Source organism: Brachyistius frenatus, unplaced genomic scaffold, assembly GCF_029030835.1.
Source record: "Brachyistius frenatus isolate BFR_SWC_R1_liver_20210118 unplaced genomic scaffold, ASM2903083v1 Contig_92, whole genome shotgun sequence".
NCBI lineage: Eukaryota > Metazoa > Chordata > Actinopteri > Embiotocidae > Brachyistius > Brachyistius frenatus.
This window is the reverse complement of record NW_027210691.1, coordinates 1000001-1016191: the sequence shown is the minus strand read 5'-3', so window position 1 is coordinate 1016191 and position 16191 is coordinate 1000001. Positions and strand designations below refer to the sequence as shown.

The following is a 16191-nucleotide window of genomic DNA, read 5'->3' as shown; positions in this document are numbered from 1 at the left end:
GCGAATCAATTATGTTTTCATCGCCTTCTGAGTATTTGAGTTTGGCTCTTTGTCCAGATGGAAATGTAGTTGATGTATTTTGTGATTATTCCTGACTGTTATTGCTAACTTCTTCAAAATAACTGTTTGGATGATGGTTGAGATTAGCTGTTTTGTGCCGAGTGTGTTTTGAAAAACTGATGAATGAGATTTTTATTTTTTTGACTTTTAAGAAAACATTCAGCATCTGGTAGAAACGTAGCTGCGAAACCGGAGGCCATAAATTCATATTGATTGATTTGATTTTGGGGGTCAAAGGTCGACATCACTATGAGTTCATCCATTGGTCCCATTCTTGTGAGCACAAGACCTCAAACACTTTCAAGTACAGTCTTCAAATGTGGCACAAACATTTACTTGGACTGAAGATTGAACATAATTATAAAACATTCTTAATGCCTTCATATTTTACAAAAAAAAGATGAAATCTTCAAAGCTGTTTGGATATTTTTGGACTGAGTGACAGCTGTGAGTGGCACATAGCGATTGAACAAGTATGTGCTTTTAACAGAAAATGTAAAAAGCTGCCATGCTGCTGTGTGCTTTTAGTGCACAGCTGTGTAATAAGAGCTGTGGCATTTGTATCTTAAAGAACATCCTCCAACTCGTGAGGCTTTGTTGTCATTAGTCAGATGTGGGCTGAAGCCTTTTTTTAAAACTGGCAGAATGATGCGTTTGAGGGTTAATAATGAAGCTAGAGAGCTTTGAAACGCTCGCCAACCTCCCAGACAATCAGAGACGGACATCTTCAGTCGTCAGTCCAAACATGCGGTCATAGATGGCGCCGTGATTACCCAGGAGGTGCAGCGTAAGCAACAGATTAGCAGAGCGGCAGCAGCGGAGGCACTGAGTGGAGGTTACCTGCACACAGCTGACCGCCAGTTACACCATCACTGCAGCTACATGGGAAAATCTAAAGGAAAATAGACTTGAGGCGGAGTTCCTGCAATGACTACTCCACATACAGGATGTTCCAGTGTGCTGCCAATCAGTCCCTCCCTCCAGGAAATTGCAAAGAAAATAAAGAAAATTGCAAGCTTCGGCAAATATAGCGAAAATTGCTTGATTTGAGTTCAAATCACGCGATTTTTCTTTTAAAAAAAGAATCTCATCAGCAGAAGCTGGGCTGAAAGTATTACGGCATAAATGAGAAAAAACTCCGTTTATTAAGAAAAGTAGCTCCTCATTTCCAACCAGAAAGGCTCTGCTCCTGTTTTCTCATTCATGTGTTGAATGAACATGAATTAAACAGCATCTAAAGCTCTTATTTTGACAGCTGATGTCGTCGTTGTTTCTATATTCCAGTCACAGAAACACACGCAGCTTTTAGGAGCTTTTATCTCCACGGTTCTCTAAGTTCAATACAAGATTAAAACTAAAACATTTGTGTTGTGCGGCATGATTATTATCATAGGAATTGATTAAATATCATTGTTTATCAGGTAATGCCTAAAAAGTTTTTAACTAATTCTCCACTTGCAGTTTTTTCTAATTCCAGCAACAACAACAACAACAAAAAATCACTTAAAACTCCATAAATTAAATGGACTTTTTGGAGAAAAATGTGTCACAAAATCGAACATTTCTGATTGCAACAATCACAAAATCAAACTCAGCGAAATCCTGGCGGGACTGATCATTTCTACAAATGTCTTAAATTATGGTTTCCTTGAAAGTTCTCGAAGTTGACATTCGTTTCGATGACTCAGTTTTTTTTTGGTTAATAGGTGTTATAAAAAATCTTATAACAGAAAATCAACCATCTTTGCCAAAATACTGTCCCTTCTGCTACTTCCACCGGTTCATTTCCCTTTTCGGTTGTTCATCTTTTATCAGTGAAATCAGCTGCTGCAATGTTGTTTTTATTAAATTAAAATTCTGCGTTTTTTTTTTTGCTGGTTTGTAGGAGGTTTTAATGTGGTTGAATACCGAATCATCAGCGAGGAGAAATCTTCCCATGAGGGGGTTTCCAGGATTAAATTTGATCAAGCTGTGTGTGTGTGTGTGTGTGTGTGTGTGTGTGTGTGTGTGTGTGTGTGTGTGTGTGTGTGTGTGTGTGTGTGTGTGTGTGTGTGTGTGTGTGTGTTGGAGATATAGGGCCCTCACATCCTCTCCAGCGTTTCCTAATATTCCCAATCCCCCACATCAATCTATCATGTTAATCTATGCATTTGTTGGACCATGTGTGTATGTAGGTCAGAGATTATATTGTGTGTGTGACAACGATAATAAAAGAGAGAGACAACACCAGAGTGATTCGGTCTCTTGTGTAAATTCCATCACTAACATAATGACTAATATATCTCATACAGATCTATTAAACCACGAGCGTGAGGAAGGAATACCCACAATCCCTCAGCCCATTCACTGGCTATATTACCAAGTTCCCTTTCTGAGCATGACTTCTCTCTTGACTCATTAACGGTGTGAAACTAAAGTGTGTGTTTGTGTCTTTTTTGTGGATTTGTGTGTTTCCCATCGTCCTTCCGTTTATTACCGAGTCACAACTCGTCCGTCGTGACTCTTCGTTTGCCGTCCGTCGCCTCACGCTCCCCCGCATGTTAACAGTGTTGGCATTTACTGAAGAGATGGAAAGCACGTCTCCCACTTACACGGCGATGCCACATTCAGCATTCGGCCCACGTGTGACGCTCCCCCGATGCTGCTAATTCTAATGCGCAGCTGCAGCGGTAGCGGCAGCCACCCCTCGTGCCACCGAAGCCCGTCTCCTCCTTCACCCTCTCCCTGCTCCACCAGCCTCCTTCCAGTCCGACATCGCTCCATTTGTGCGTCAGAGACCGTAAACAGGAACTGACACAGATGTCGGGCCTCGCGTGTCCCGGTTTGGGATTCAGCATTTTTCTTATTTGAAAGCTAAAAGCTAATTTCCCACCGTATCTGGGGGTAATATAACGCAGGAAATACAAAGTCAGAGAGGGAAAAGACGAGGCAACATGTTCCTCAGATGTCGGCTGTTATCTTAGTTATGAAGACAAACTCTACGTGACTAAAACTACAATATATTATCTGAACATCCAACCAAACATTTCCATGACCTCTGACCTTTCTGGAAACAGCAAACGCGTCACAACTCGTGAAAACGAGGCTCATAGAAAATGTGAATACCACCAGAGGGCGCCGTTCGTACGGCCTCTCCTCGTGAATACGACCCCGGTTGAATACAGCTGGTACTGCTGCTCAAACTTACTCCACTTATTTGTCCATTTTTGGCCAAAATGTTGTCGTGAAACTCATCACGCAAAAAAAATACATCAATCAATGCGTCTCGATAGGGAATACTTTGCTGTGACTTTTGGTACAAATTCATCACGCGGTGTTTCAAAAATCTGCTGAAAAACTGTGAAGAAAATCCCATTGACATGAAGGGAAATGTTCGCAGTGAGGAGAAAACCCAGCCAGATTTAAAGCCCTACAGCTCCGGCATGCTTTACACTAGAAATGTCATTTAAAGTTTGAACAGGTCACATGTCTTTAAACTTTCACTGACTAAAGTGGTGTTTTGATATGTGTTACGGTCTTTGCGCAACCAGAGTTTTCGTTTTATGAACTTTCTGGACCGTTTCTGGTCCAAAGCTCTGAAACTTCTGGTCCAAAAGCAGAAACGGTCGACGTCTCTAACCTGCGAACAAGAAAACACGCTCGGAGCCTGAAAATCAACACGGTTATTCACGACAAGATTCTGTCGCACACGCAGAAAGAATTGTTTCCGTAGGACTTGTAGTTTTTAGTTTTGTGAGGATTTTTGTCGCAGCCTCTTTTCCCTCGTCAGCGCTTCTTTCCGCTGTCCTGTCTTGACCGGCTGCTCCAATGTAGGGTCGGGAATCGTCATAGCAACCGGGCACTCGGCAGGTGGTCCTTCAGAAATTCCCTAGTTTTATATTTCACAGTTAGTTTTATTTCGAAGGACGGATCATCCGCCATCAGATCAGGTTGCCGACTTGTCCGAAAAATGTACCTGCTGCTTCTTTTGGACAGTTTTCGCTTCCCTTCTTGGATTTAGACATGAAGGAACTTTCTCCACCTGCCTCTCTGTTTTCATCTTCTCATCACGCAACTTCTTGTTCTCTCATTCACCGAGCAGGTTTTTCAGTTTCTCCATGCGGACAACTCCACTTCTTCTTTTTTAATAGAAATGCTATTAAATCTGTCTGTGCAGTAAAGAAGCCTCGTGAACACACCCGCGTAACAAACAACGATCTTCTTCCAAGATCAGTTAGAAGTGATATTTTCCTCAGCTGGAATTTTACTTTGGCGACAACCACAATAGTTGTTTTACTAAAAATATATTCAGAAAAAAAATCGCATAATATTACGTTGTCGTGATGGTGCTCATTTCCCATCATGCCTGGTGTTGGACGCAGTAGTTTAAGTTTAGTATTTTCTATGCTGTTACATTTTGTTGTGTTTCCAATGTGTCTGTTCAGAACCGGCAGGTTTACTTTGGTAATTGTCATTTTTGCGCCAGTTTATAATTTTAATTTCCAGCTGTTACGTTTCTTGACCGCGCAAAATTATACCTCACTGTATAACTGATGACATTTCTAGTGTAGCCTGGTGTTTCGGAAACACACAACACATTAGAATAACTAATTTACAGGAACGTAAAACTGATTAAATTACATTTAAGCTCAAATTAAGTTGAATAACATGCTAATTTATGTTTTACATACCAGTAATTAGTTTATGGTTTTCCTGTATTTTGTAGTTTATTGATGATCTATCTCTCCATTTATCATTCCTTCAGTTCTGTTGCTTCAGTCTATTTATTTATTTAGATAGATAGATAGATAGATAGATAGATAGATAGATAGATAGATAGATAGATAGATAGATAGATAGATAGATAGATAGATAATAGATAGATATATAATAAATAGATAATAGATAGATAATAGATAGATAGATAATAAATAGATAATAGATAGATAATAGATAAATAGATAGATAATAGATAGATAGATAATAGATAGATAGATAGATAGATAGATAGATAGATAGATAGATAGATAGATAGATAATAAATAGATAATAGATAGATATATAATAAATAGATAATAGATAGATAATAGATAGATAGATAATAAATAGATAATAGATAGATAATAGATAGATAATAGCTAGATAGCTAGATAATAGATAGATAATAGATAGATAGATAGATAGATAGATAGATAGATAGATAGATAATAAATAGATAATAGATAGATATATAATAAATAGATAATAGATAGATAATAGATAGATATATAATAAATAGATAATAGATAGATAGATAGATAGATATATAATAAATAGATAATAGATAGATAATAGATAGATAGATAATAGATAGATAGATAATAGATAGATAATAGATAGATAATAGATGTATAGATAGATGTATAGATAATATAGATAGATAATAGATAGATAGATAGATAATAGATGTATAGATAATATAGATAGATAATAGATAGATAGATAGATAGATCGATAGATGACTTGATGGGTGTGTCTTTTTGTTTCCACCCCTCGCGCAGCCTCTCGTGCACCCCTTCCTCTTCCGTCAGTCATCCTCGCGCCCTACAGTCGCCTCCAACCGGAAGGAAGCACGCGCTGGAATTTGCAGCTGAATTTCAAACTTGAACCGTTTGTTTAAAGAAAAAAATCCAGTCTCGAGCTGCAGCAGCTGGAGGGAAGGAAGCGGCGGACAGAGGGACGTGTGGCGGAGGATTGTAACCGGACAAAGGAGGACAGCTGACCGACAATGTGACGTTTCGGAGCCTCGACGGCACGAGGGTTATCACGATCTCCAACGGAGGGCTGATTTCCCCCTCTAACAATAGGCGACTTCTCGGTGCGCAGAGCCCGCTGCGGGTCCGCGAGCCTCCACTAACGCTTTAAAACCATCGACACCAGATTAGTCATTTTCCTCAAAAGTGCATTTTCCTCCTAAGAAATGTTTTCGGAGCTCCTCGTTGGATTACCGGAGTCAGGTGTGATTTCTTAGTGATAACCCAGGACGGAGCCGGACACCGCCCGGACCGGGATTTCATCTTTCGTCGCTGTGGGTATAAAGGAAAACCACCGGCAGCCTGCAGCCGCCTCCGCGAACGGGAGACCGCGCGCATTACCGGAATGTTTTGAAAGTGAAAATGGTTTCATTTGTTAAAGGAGGAATAGCTGCAGGTTTTTGGGGAGCAGACTAACCCGTTAACGGGTGCCTGGATCAGCAAAAAAAAACCAACCCAAAAAACCGGCATCTGCACTCAAGGACGCGGTCGGTGGAGGTGGGTGTAGTTTCTGGTAGTATTTGGGGTTTTGGAGCAGCGCGCGGATTTCTACCGGGACTTGAGACGAACGTTACCGGAATTAAAACCGTTAAAACCTCCCAACACCACTTTTTCTCTGCTTCGGCTCATTTTGGATACGTCTCGTGAGGGACTGGGCTCGAGGCAAACCTGCACACACATCTCCGCGGATGGCCCGAGCTCCTGCGCCCCTGCTACTTTAAATACGCCATTGGAGTAACGTTAATTTGTCTTTTGGAGTCGACCGGGAGGCTAACGGGGAGTTGTTCAGTAATCGCGCGACACCTTCCACCCACCCACCCACCCTTTCTGGAGGATCTACGTGTACATGAGTGCTTGTGGTGGGTTTGCACGGTAGGACCACCGGCACCTGGATTCCCGGTTCGCCCCCACCCCCACTTTTTTTTTCTCCTCCTCTGCTTGACTGCGCGCACGTCTGTTCCGGCAATTCCGCTTCCACCGCTGCCCGGTCCCACACACGTACACACAAACACACGTTTATTCAGCCCCAGAAAAAACCAACCAAAAACCAACTACCGAGATAGCCTCTCTCTCTCTCTCTCTCTCTCTCTCTCTCTCTCTCTCTCTCTCTCTCTCTCTCTCTCTCTCTCTCTCTCTCTCTCTCTCTCTCTCTCTCTCTCTCTCTCTCTCTCCGCGGGAGAGGAGCCGCGCAGGAGAGGAGCCCGGGAGTTGGGATAAGCTGCTGCTTTCAAGCCTTTGGGGCTTCTCGTTGTGATTTAACTCATTAGTGGAGAGAAGGAAGACGGGATTTTGGAGAAAAGAGACATGACAAGAGGAGAAGAGCTGGAGATCGATGAAGGTAAGGCTGATTGATCGGCTGTTAATAATGCAGGGTGTGTGAGATGGCGGAGGATGCTCGCTGGGACCGAGCTCTGCTATGCAGTTGATTTTTTTCCTTTTTTCTTCTCCTGCCACGGGGATGCCAGGCTCATCTCGGTGCCAGCAATAGTTTTATTCTTAGTGCCCAGGAAATGAATCATCGCTGTAATCTGATTAGGCTCTGCCATAACCTCGCTCACTGTGACTGCTCTGCTTTTTGCGCCTGTGTTGGTGGATTCTGCCTTTCACCAGACAATTTATTTAGAGCTCTCCAAAATCTGGAGCGGATCTGTTTCTGCTTCACATGCTGAAGGGGTAATTGTTATTTAGCCATGATGGACATGGACACTTGTGTGTTGCGATGCATGGACCGGGCAGGCAGCCCCGCCGAGCCTGCATGGGAATGTGTGCGTGCGTGTGCGCTTGGCGCGCGCTCGCGTGTGGGAGCGCAGTAACAGAACCCATTTTGGGGGAGTTTTCTCTCCCTGTCTGTCTCGCTCTCTGTTTCTAAAGCTGCCTCATCATGCCGCTCCAGTTGACTGGCGTTACAGCCGCATCTATTATACAGAAAGCTCGGAGATGAGAACACAAGAGGAGAGGAACAGGGATTGGAGAGCGAGAGGAAAGGGTGAGGAAAGATGGTAGAAGTGAGTAGAGGATAAGGGAGAAGAAGGGTGGAAGGAGAAGAGAGGAGGAAAGAATGAGGGGGGGGGGTTAAAGAGGGGATTCAGAACAAGACAAGGGCAGAGGAGGGGAGAGCACCATGGAAGTAAGGATAACAAGTGAGGAGAGGGTGAGGTGAGGAAAGGTGGGGGGCACGACAGGATGAAAGGATGAGGTGAGGAGAGGGCAGGACGAGCTGAAGAAGAGGTTGAATAATAGCAAAAGAAGAAATGTTGGACTTATTGTTCCAACTATATGTGAGATACAAACCAAAACGTTATTTATGAGCCTAAACATGGGCTGCTCTGAAACCATCATAACTGGCCATTCAACGTGCAAGCAGAACACCATATAACATTTTTATTTATTTATTTTTTGCAAACAAAGCTATGATATTTATAAGCTGGACTACACTGTTTGTCCTGAATACTACACAGAAAAGGAACACAGCAGAGCAGGACACACAACAGGACACAGATATGGTTTGGTAACAGCAGTCAGCGAGGAGCCAGGGAGTGTTTAGGAATAAGAGACAGCTCCACACTGAGAGAGCTTCTGTTCCAGGCGATAATCTGAAAGGGCGGTCCAAAAATATCTCCACAGACATCAGAAGGAGCTGCCTGTAGTTCACAGGTAGCTTCAGACAAGCAGACTCAGAGTCAGCAGCTTCAAGGCATTCTGAGTCCCGTGGAGACTGTGATAAAGACTGATCTTACTGCTAAGGACTAACATTGGATCAGTACAATAGGGGGAGTTGATGGAGTTTCAGAACCACAGATAGCTATAACATTGGCATAGTGCTGCAGTGAGCTCAGACTGTCAGCACCATGGATAGCTCCAAACACAACGGCTTGTAGTTTGTGGTTTGATTTTAAACAGGAATTTAGGACAACGGAGAGTTCCTTAAAAGCCAGGAAAAATGCATAAGAAACTGTAGCTGGTTCAGGACCATGGAGAGATCCTTGGACCCAGGAAGAGTGTAATATAGATGCTGTAGCTGGTTCAGGACCATGGAGAGATCCTTGGACCCAGGAAGAGTGTAATATAGATGCTGTAGCTGGTTCAGGACCATGGAGAGATCCTTAGAAGCCAGGAAGAGTGTAATATAGATGCTGTAGCTGGTTCAGGACCATGGAGAGATCCTTAGAAGCCAGGAACAGTGTACTATAGATGCTGTAGCTGGTTCAGGACCATGGAGAGATCCTTAGACCCAGGAAGAGTGTAATATAGATGCTGTAGCTGGTTCAGGACCATGGAGAGATCCTTAGACCCAGGAAGAGTGTACTATAGATGCTGTAGCTGGTTCAGGACCATGGAGAGATCCTTAGACCCAGGAAGAGTGTAATATAGATGCTGTAGCTGGTTCAGGACCATGGAGAGTTCCTTAGAAGCCAGGAAGAGTGTACTATAGATGCTGTAGCTGGTTCAGGACCATGGAGAGATCCTTAGACCCAGGAAGAGTGTACTATAGATGCTGTAGCTGGTTCAGGACCATGGAGAGATCCTTAGACCCAGGAAGAGTGTAATATAGATGCTGTAGCTGGTTCAGGACCATGGAGAGATCCTTAGACCCAGGAAGAGTGTAATATAGATGCTGTAGCTGTTTCAGGACCATGGAGAGATCCTTAGACCCAGGGAGAGTGTAATATAGATGCTGTAGCTGTTTCAGGACTATGGAGAGTTCCGTAGAAGCCAGGAACAGTGCAATAGAAGCTGGAGCTAGTTTAGGACCACGGAGAGCAACGTGGAGTTTATCTGAAGATATCTGTTTGTATCTCAGAGATAGATTTAGTCATAGAAGTTAAGTTTTCCACATACAAGGCGAGACATGAACTCTGCACACATGGCACTGTAGTTATGATAAAACATCCTTAATGCTTGCAAAGCATGGGAAACAAACAAAAAAGTGAGCCCATGACATATTCTGAAGACAGGGTTTTACAGGAAAACATTTGTGTCATATCTAATCATCCACAGTATGAGTGTATGCCCTGAGACTGGCACAAAGTGCTCTGAAGTTGCTCCTACTCTCTTTACCGATGCCTCTTTGCACAGTCTCCATCTGAGCCTAGGGGAAACACAAGGTCATCCGTTGCAGCCATTATCAGATACATTTCTTCTTTTCCTTTTCACTATCTCCTGCTATGGGTCGTTCCATTCTGTGCCAACAGTCTGAACATGAACACAAACATCTTACAGAAGCTGCTCGTATACATATTTAAATGATTCAGTAGCTTTAAAAAAATAACAATTTCTTACACAAATCGAAGAGGTCCACCAGATTCAAGACCACTGTAATTGAAGTTAATCTTTATAGAGAGGTGTGACAGAGGTTTTAGAGCCAATGTAGCTTTAAGAACCTTGAAAAGTCAGACCTATGACCCCAGAGGGGTCCAAAAGACTTATTGACTGTTTACGGTCAGATGCAAATCCATGAAGTGCCGTACATGAGCAACGCAGTTTCACAACCATTTGTAATCCTGCATAAAAGGTATAAATTGTAGAGTTTTATCGTGCAGCACAGACACAGTGAGGCTGGTTTTCTTTTCATTTGAACCGAGCGTCCAGGGTGTCCGTGTCAAAGTGAAGAGCAGCTGAACTGCTGCAGACAAAACGCAAAGCTTCTATTCCACCAAGCAGAGTGGGTGGATGTTTGTCGTTCTGTGTCACAGGGGATGAAATGAGCGAACACGCCAGGAGGCAGGGAAGATTTTACAGGCATGTCGTAAAACATCCTGCCTCCTGACTTGTTCTTGAGTGACACGCTGAATCCCTACCACCATCAGAGTCTGTGTGTTGCAGCTCACCCTGACCTCTGACCTCCTCCTGCATGGAGGGTGGGTTTAGAAGAGGGAGAATATTCATAGTCTGATCAATAAAAGAGGAACTACTATTACAACATTTCCATTTCATTCTTACAAATACTAGATTATAAATGTTTACTTGCAGGCCTAATCTGCGCCCAGTTTTTACATCTAAATGTGGCTACTTCCTCATGTTTGACCACTGCTCCTTACTTTAAATGTCTGGGATGTTTTCAGGATGTCGTGTCTCCTCATCATGTGGTCAAACTCCAACTCATTTAAACAGAAAGACGGTTTGTACACATGTAAAGCACTATGATGATTTCAGGGCCTAAAAAGATGCATTTGAAGTTGTTGTGGTTTCAGTAGATTTGCAGGAGCTTCGCGAACTCTGGACTTTGGAGGTTTTTTTAGGATTTGGGGAAATAGGTGTTTCGTTTTGCAGGTGTTTGAACATTTTGTATATTTCATCAAGACATCTTTGGTTATTTTTGCGTCGGACGTTCTAATCCCTAATTAATTCAGAGTACATGTGTTATAGAAGGATGGGCGGTTGTATACATGAAATACATCCAGTTGCAGAAGCTTGCTGTGCAGACAGACAGGCAGGCAGGCAGGCAGCTGAGAGGGATGTAGGGTGACAGAGACACCAGGCTGTTAGACAGGCAGACACACTCTTACTCATACCGCAAACAAGAGGTTTATAAAAGCAACAAGCAGGCCGGCATGCAAAGGAACAGTCAACCCAGGTGGCGGCGGCTGAGTGTGATAATAGACCGAAATGTGTTAATGCGGCTGCAGTGGTGCGTTGTTTTGTGGTGACTGTTATATGGAGAGCATTACTATGTGCTTCACATCCCATTAGCAGAGGCAGAGACAGAGAGAGCACCTCCCCGCCTCCACACCTCCTCTTAGCACGCTATACTTTGATGCCTTTCCCATCTTTCTTCTACCTCTGACACATTCGGTTCCTTCTTTCTTTGACTGCACAAAAAAGACTCCTCTGAAACTTCTGAGTTAAACATGCGGCGATAGCAAAACCTCTGGATGCTAAAATAAGGAGGTTTCATCTATTTAGGGTCGCAGATCATAATTATATCCTCGATTAATCCTCCGATGATGTTTTGATTCACCGTCTCATGTTCTTGCTTACAAAATGCAAAACTAATAGTCATCACAAGTCGGGAGGTTTTGCGTGATTGTTTGAGACGGATTAATGAGCACAAATTAAAAAGCTTCCTCACAGAAAGTCCTACATCTGATGTTGAATCTGGGCGATCCCTGTTTATTTTAGACTTTGAACTTCTTGCAGGCTTCATATTTCTAAGTCCTTGAGTTCAACTGGCATCCTGGACTCCATCCAGCGCGTCGATGACCGGACCTCTCTGCTTTTAAACGTTCTCATTTCCTTTTGGAGCTTCTCTTTGTCGGACTCATTTTCCCGCTCTGTGAATGAGGTTGTGTTTTGATCTTTGCAAGCTGTCACGCAGAGAGCTAACTCCAGAAACGTTAGTAGTTATATTACGTAACAGCTCGCCCACTCCAGTGACAGATGAGCAGGTAAGAGGCCGTCACAAATATCCAGATCACAATGTGTGATTGACATTCCAGCAGAAAGTCTGCATCCTGTCTGGTTAAAATAATTAATCTGTGGATTAATCTGCAAGGCCTCGAGTTCTACCCTCAATCCCTCCATCTCCTCACCCATCTGTTTCCTCGTCCATCTGTCCGTCCAACCGCCTCGCCTCGGCTCGGCTGACTTTCTCTTCCTTTTCCCTTTTCCTTCTCTTCCTGTCTGGTTGAAGGTGCGCAGCAGGTGGACTGTTTTCTACGAAACACATTAGACTGGAATGAAATGCTTGGACCCCCTGGAGCTCCTTCCTATCAGCACATTTCATTTCCTTTTCACTCTGACTTGCTTTCAGGACATCGCAAGAGATGTTTGTTTTTGTTTAATCCAGTAATGTGCCGACACAGCAAGAGCACTAACACCATGACCAGTAGTATCGCAGAAATAGGAACTTAAATGACTGTAATTTTGAGAACCCCTCCACCCGCTACCCTCTCCCGTCCTCCTCCTTCTCCCATAAAGCTCAGAGAACTGTGGTTTGTATTTATCTTCAATCTTTCCCATTTCACACATCTTGAACATAAAGACGTGTACTTTGGCACTTTACTTTAAACTCCATCATAACTTATCTCTGTAACAGTCAAGTGCTGGATTGAAAACCACCATTTGTGTAATATTATTATGATAATAATAACAATTTCCCAGCTAATCTGAATGTTTTTTTATTTTTACACCCACACTTACAAGCCACAAATACTGTGATAAGGTGTTAATTCGTTCCCTCTCCTCCTCTTCTTCACCTCCCCTCCTCATGACTTGCCTGCAGTTTATTTCTGTAAAAGCCTTTCTCAGAAAAAAACAAAACTGTTGTGATGAAGCTTTTGGAAATAGACTGCGGATGTGTGACCCACGTTTCTGACCAAATAAGGGATTGCAGTTCCTGTTGGGCTGATGAAGAAATTGACAGTGGTATAAAACTGATTACCTAAAAGCCCACCAACTGTTTTTGTCAAGATGTTTCATGACTTTTATTCATCATGGATGAAATTATCTCGGAGCCATTGAATGAAAATACATGTAACATCTGTTCAGGTATCTGTTGGCACAAAGAGACGATTTGTTTTCGACGATGAGTTAACACATCTTTAATTGGTTGCTGTGATTAAAAAAAAAAAAGAAGAATTTATGCTCTTTCAGCTGAAATTCAGGAAGTCGGACAAAAAAAAAGGTGATTTGGAATTGTTTCCTTTCGGCTGAGAAATGTCAGCTGGTTGTGTGAAAGCTAAAACTCGCTGCTTTTTGGTTGTTGTGTTGAAACAGTACCAAGTTAAGGAGGGAAAAAAAACTAAAAACCTTAAAAATGATGTGTTTCTCCTTTTAAAGCAGTCTGGCAGTTAAACGTGGAATAAATGTGGAAAGTCGTTGCACCGGTCTGACGGACACTGAGCTGTGTTTACTCTACTTTATTTCAAGGAGACTGGGAATGAGGATATCACGACTGAAGAGCAAACTAAACCAGATGTGAGCGAGGAGCCCCCCGAAACATCTTAAGTGCTTTTTACAGTCTTGCAAACAAGTCTTTCCTGTCTTCGGTCCGCGAGGGAGAACACGTCTTTGTTTGAAACGACAGACCAGATTCTCAGGACGGCAGAAATTTCCGTCTAAATTGAATTAAATTCTGGGAGCAGATAACTCTGAAGTTTAACAAGGGGGTCATTTCTGTTCCTCCACCCCGCCGCTGCAGTGAATCTACATGTGTGATCTGACAGCCGGGGGATTAATGAGAAAATGGTAAAATATGTCAAGTTTAAATTGAATATGAGCCGGCGCGGTGTGACGCCCCCCGGAGGACGGCCGGGGAGAGGACGCACCACGAGCACGACTCCCGTGTAAATTCAATATGGATGTCAGCACGCTAATCTCAGCAGGACAGTGATCTAAAGCTCATCACATCTCACTCTGTCTTCCTGTTTGCACACCACTGTCCATCACTCCAATCCTTCCATCTCTCTCCTTCGTCATCGGTCTTATCTACCTCCCTTCATGCCCTTCTTCTTCTTCTGTTTTTTTCTTTGTTCCTTGACGTGTTCCTCTGGTTGTCTCTCTCGTGCTTTATGTGTTTCTCCTTCTCTTGTTCAAGTTGAAGGTCATATCTGACAGCTCGCTGATGGATGGTGCAGTATGATTTAGTGGAAATGAACACAATAACTGTGTGTGTGTGTGGGGGGGGGTGCACATGTTCAGAGTAGAATATCACATCAACAATGGTGAAAAAAGGACAGATTGTACACGCGACTACTTAAAGAAGTATCACGGCAAAGTGTGAAATAGGCACGCCCGTCCACTACAGCAAAATGTGAGGTAGTCACGCTTTAGGCTTCAGGCTGCTGGAGAGACAGTTGAAGGTTTTAAGATAATATTCTTCACTAATTCCTGAGTGATGCACGGACAAGAGTGAACTAATCTCCCAGTCAGTGGAACTGAGCAGAGTTAAAGTTCATAGAGAGAGAGAGAGTGTGTGTGTGTGTGTGTGTGTGTGTGTGTGTGTGTGTGTGTGTGTGTGTGTGTGTGTGTGTGTGTGTGTGTGTGTGTGTGTGTGTGTGTGTGTGTGTGTGTGTGTGAGATGATGTGCTGGACCGTCACACTGGACCTCCTGATGCAGCTCTATCTGTCTGTCATGTGCTGTTAAGGCCGGGCTGCTTCTCCCCCTGAATCATGTTGAGCGTCCCAAAGGCCACAGTGTGTGTGTGTGTGTGTGTGTGTGTGTGTGTGTGTGTGTGTGTGTGTGTGTGTGTGTGTGTGTGTGTGTGTGTGTGTGTGTGTGTGTGTGTGTGTGTGTGTGTCCGTCCCCTTTGAGATTAAAAGACTTGGGATTTTACAGGCAGAAATACATGACTGCTGCGGCGCTGTGTGTGTGTGTGTGTGTGTGTGTGTGTGTGTGTGTGTGTGTGTGTGTGTGTGTGTGTGTGTGTGTGAGAGAGAGAGAGGCAGATGGAGGTTGCTGTAAGGTGAAGCCTCTGTAGATTTACCCTCCATTTCACTGTCCATCAAACACAGTATGAGCGCGCACACACACACACACACACACACACACACACACACACACACACACACACACACACACACACACACACAGCAGGGTAGTAAATCAGCGCTCTTTGTTCTTGTGAAAGCTGATTGCTGCTGTCTGCTCCTCTCAACTCGTTGCACTCTTTTCCTCCTCTGTTATTTTGGGGGTTCAGATCTTCACGATTGTCTGTAATCGTTCAACACGTCCGATTCTGGGACGTTAACGTGCTGACGGAGCAGTCGGTTGGATTTGAACACTTTCCTGATGCCGTTTGTTTTGCAGGTTGTGCAGCAGCGTTCAGCTTCAGTCGGGCTGTTATTTACCGTCTGAACGAAGCTATTTCTGAACAGAGAAGCTTATCGTGTTTCAGAACCGTCTCGAGTGTCTCTGAGCCAAAGTTGTTCATATTGACCTCCTATTGACCTATTGACCTCCTATTGACCTATTGACCTCCTATTGACCTATTGACCTCCTATTGACCTATTGACCTCCTATTGACCTCGCTGCCTGTGTCGGACTGTTGGTGGTAATTTTCCCGGCGCTTACGGGGTTAAAATAGTTTTGAAATCTCGGGGTTTCCCTGTGGAACTTGTTTAGCTGAGGCGGAAGCCGTTCACATGCTGACACATCTCAACTAATGATTAAACCTGCTTCATGTTTCATGATTGTTGATGTGAGCAATGGATGAGGCCTCCTCTCGGAAACACTGCCTCTCCGGTGCATTACATTACAAGGGCATTTTTAAACACCTCACTTTATACATACTAATCCAGTTTTATCACTATGTGAATCTCGGGCAGCCCATAAGATGTTTTAATTGAATTCACTTCATTTAAAACAATAGCACACAGGTGTGAATCTGATCGCAGACTCCATTTTGGATCTGGTTTCTGT

General features: G+C 43.4%; 1 protein-coding gene across 4 annotated transcripts in view; it reads left to right on the top strand.

Annotated features, from left to right (window-relative positions):
* Positions 1-5633: 5633 nt before the first annotated feature.
* Positions 5634-16191, top strand: part of LOC138627878 (leucine-rich repeat and fibronectin type III domain-containing protein 1-like protein) — a 248102-nt gene continuing 237544 nt past the window's right edge. For all 4 annotated transcript variants that reach the window (XM_069710514.1, XM_069710515.1, XM_069710513.1 and 1 more), the window contains exon 1: positions 5634-7170. The gene's annotated coding sequence lies outside the window, so the exon portion shown is untranslated. The remainder of the gene's footprint in view (positions 7171-16191) is intronic.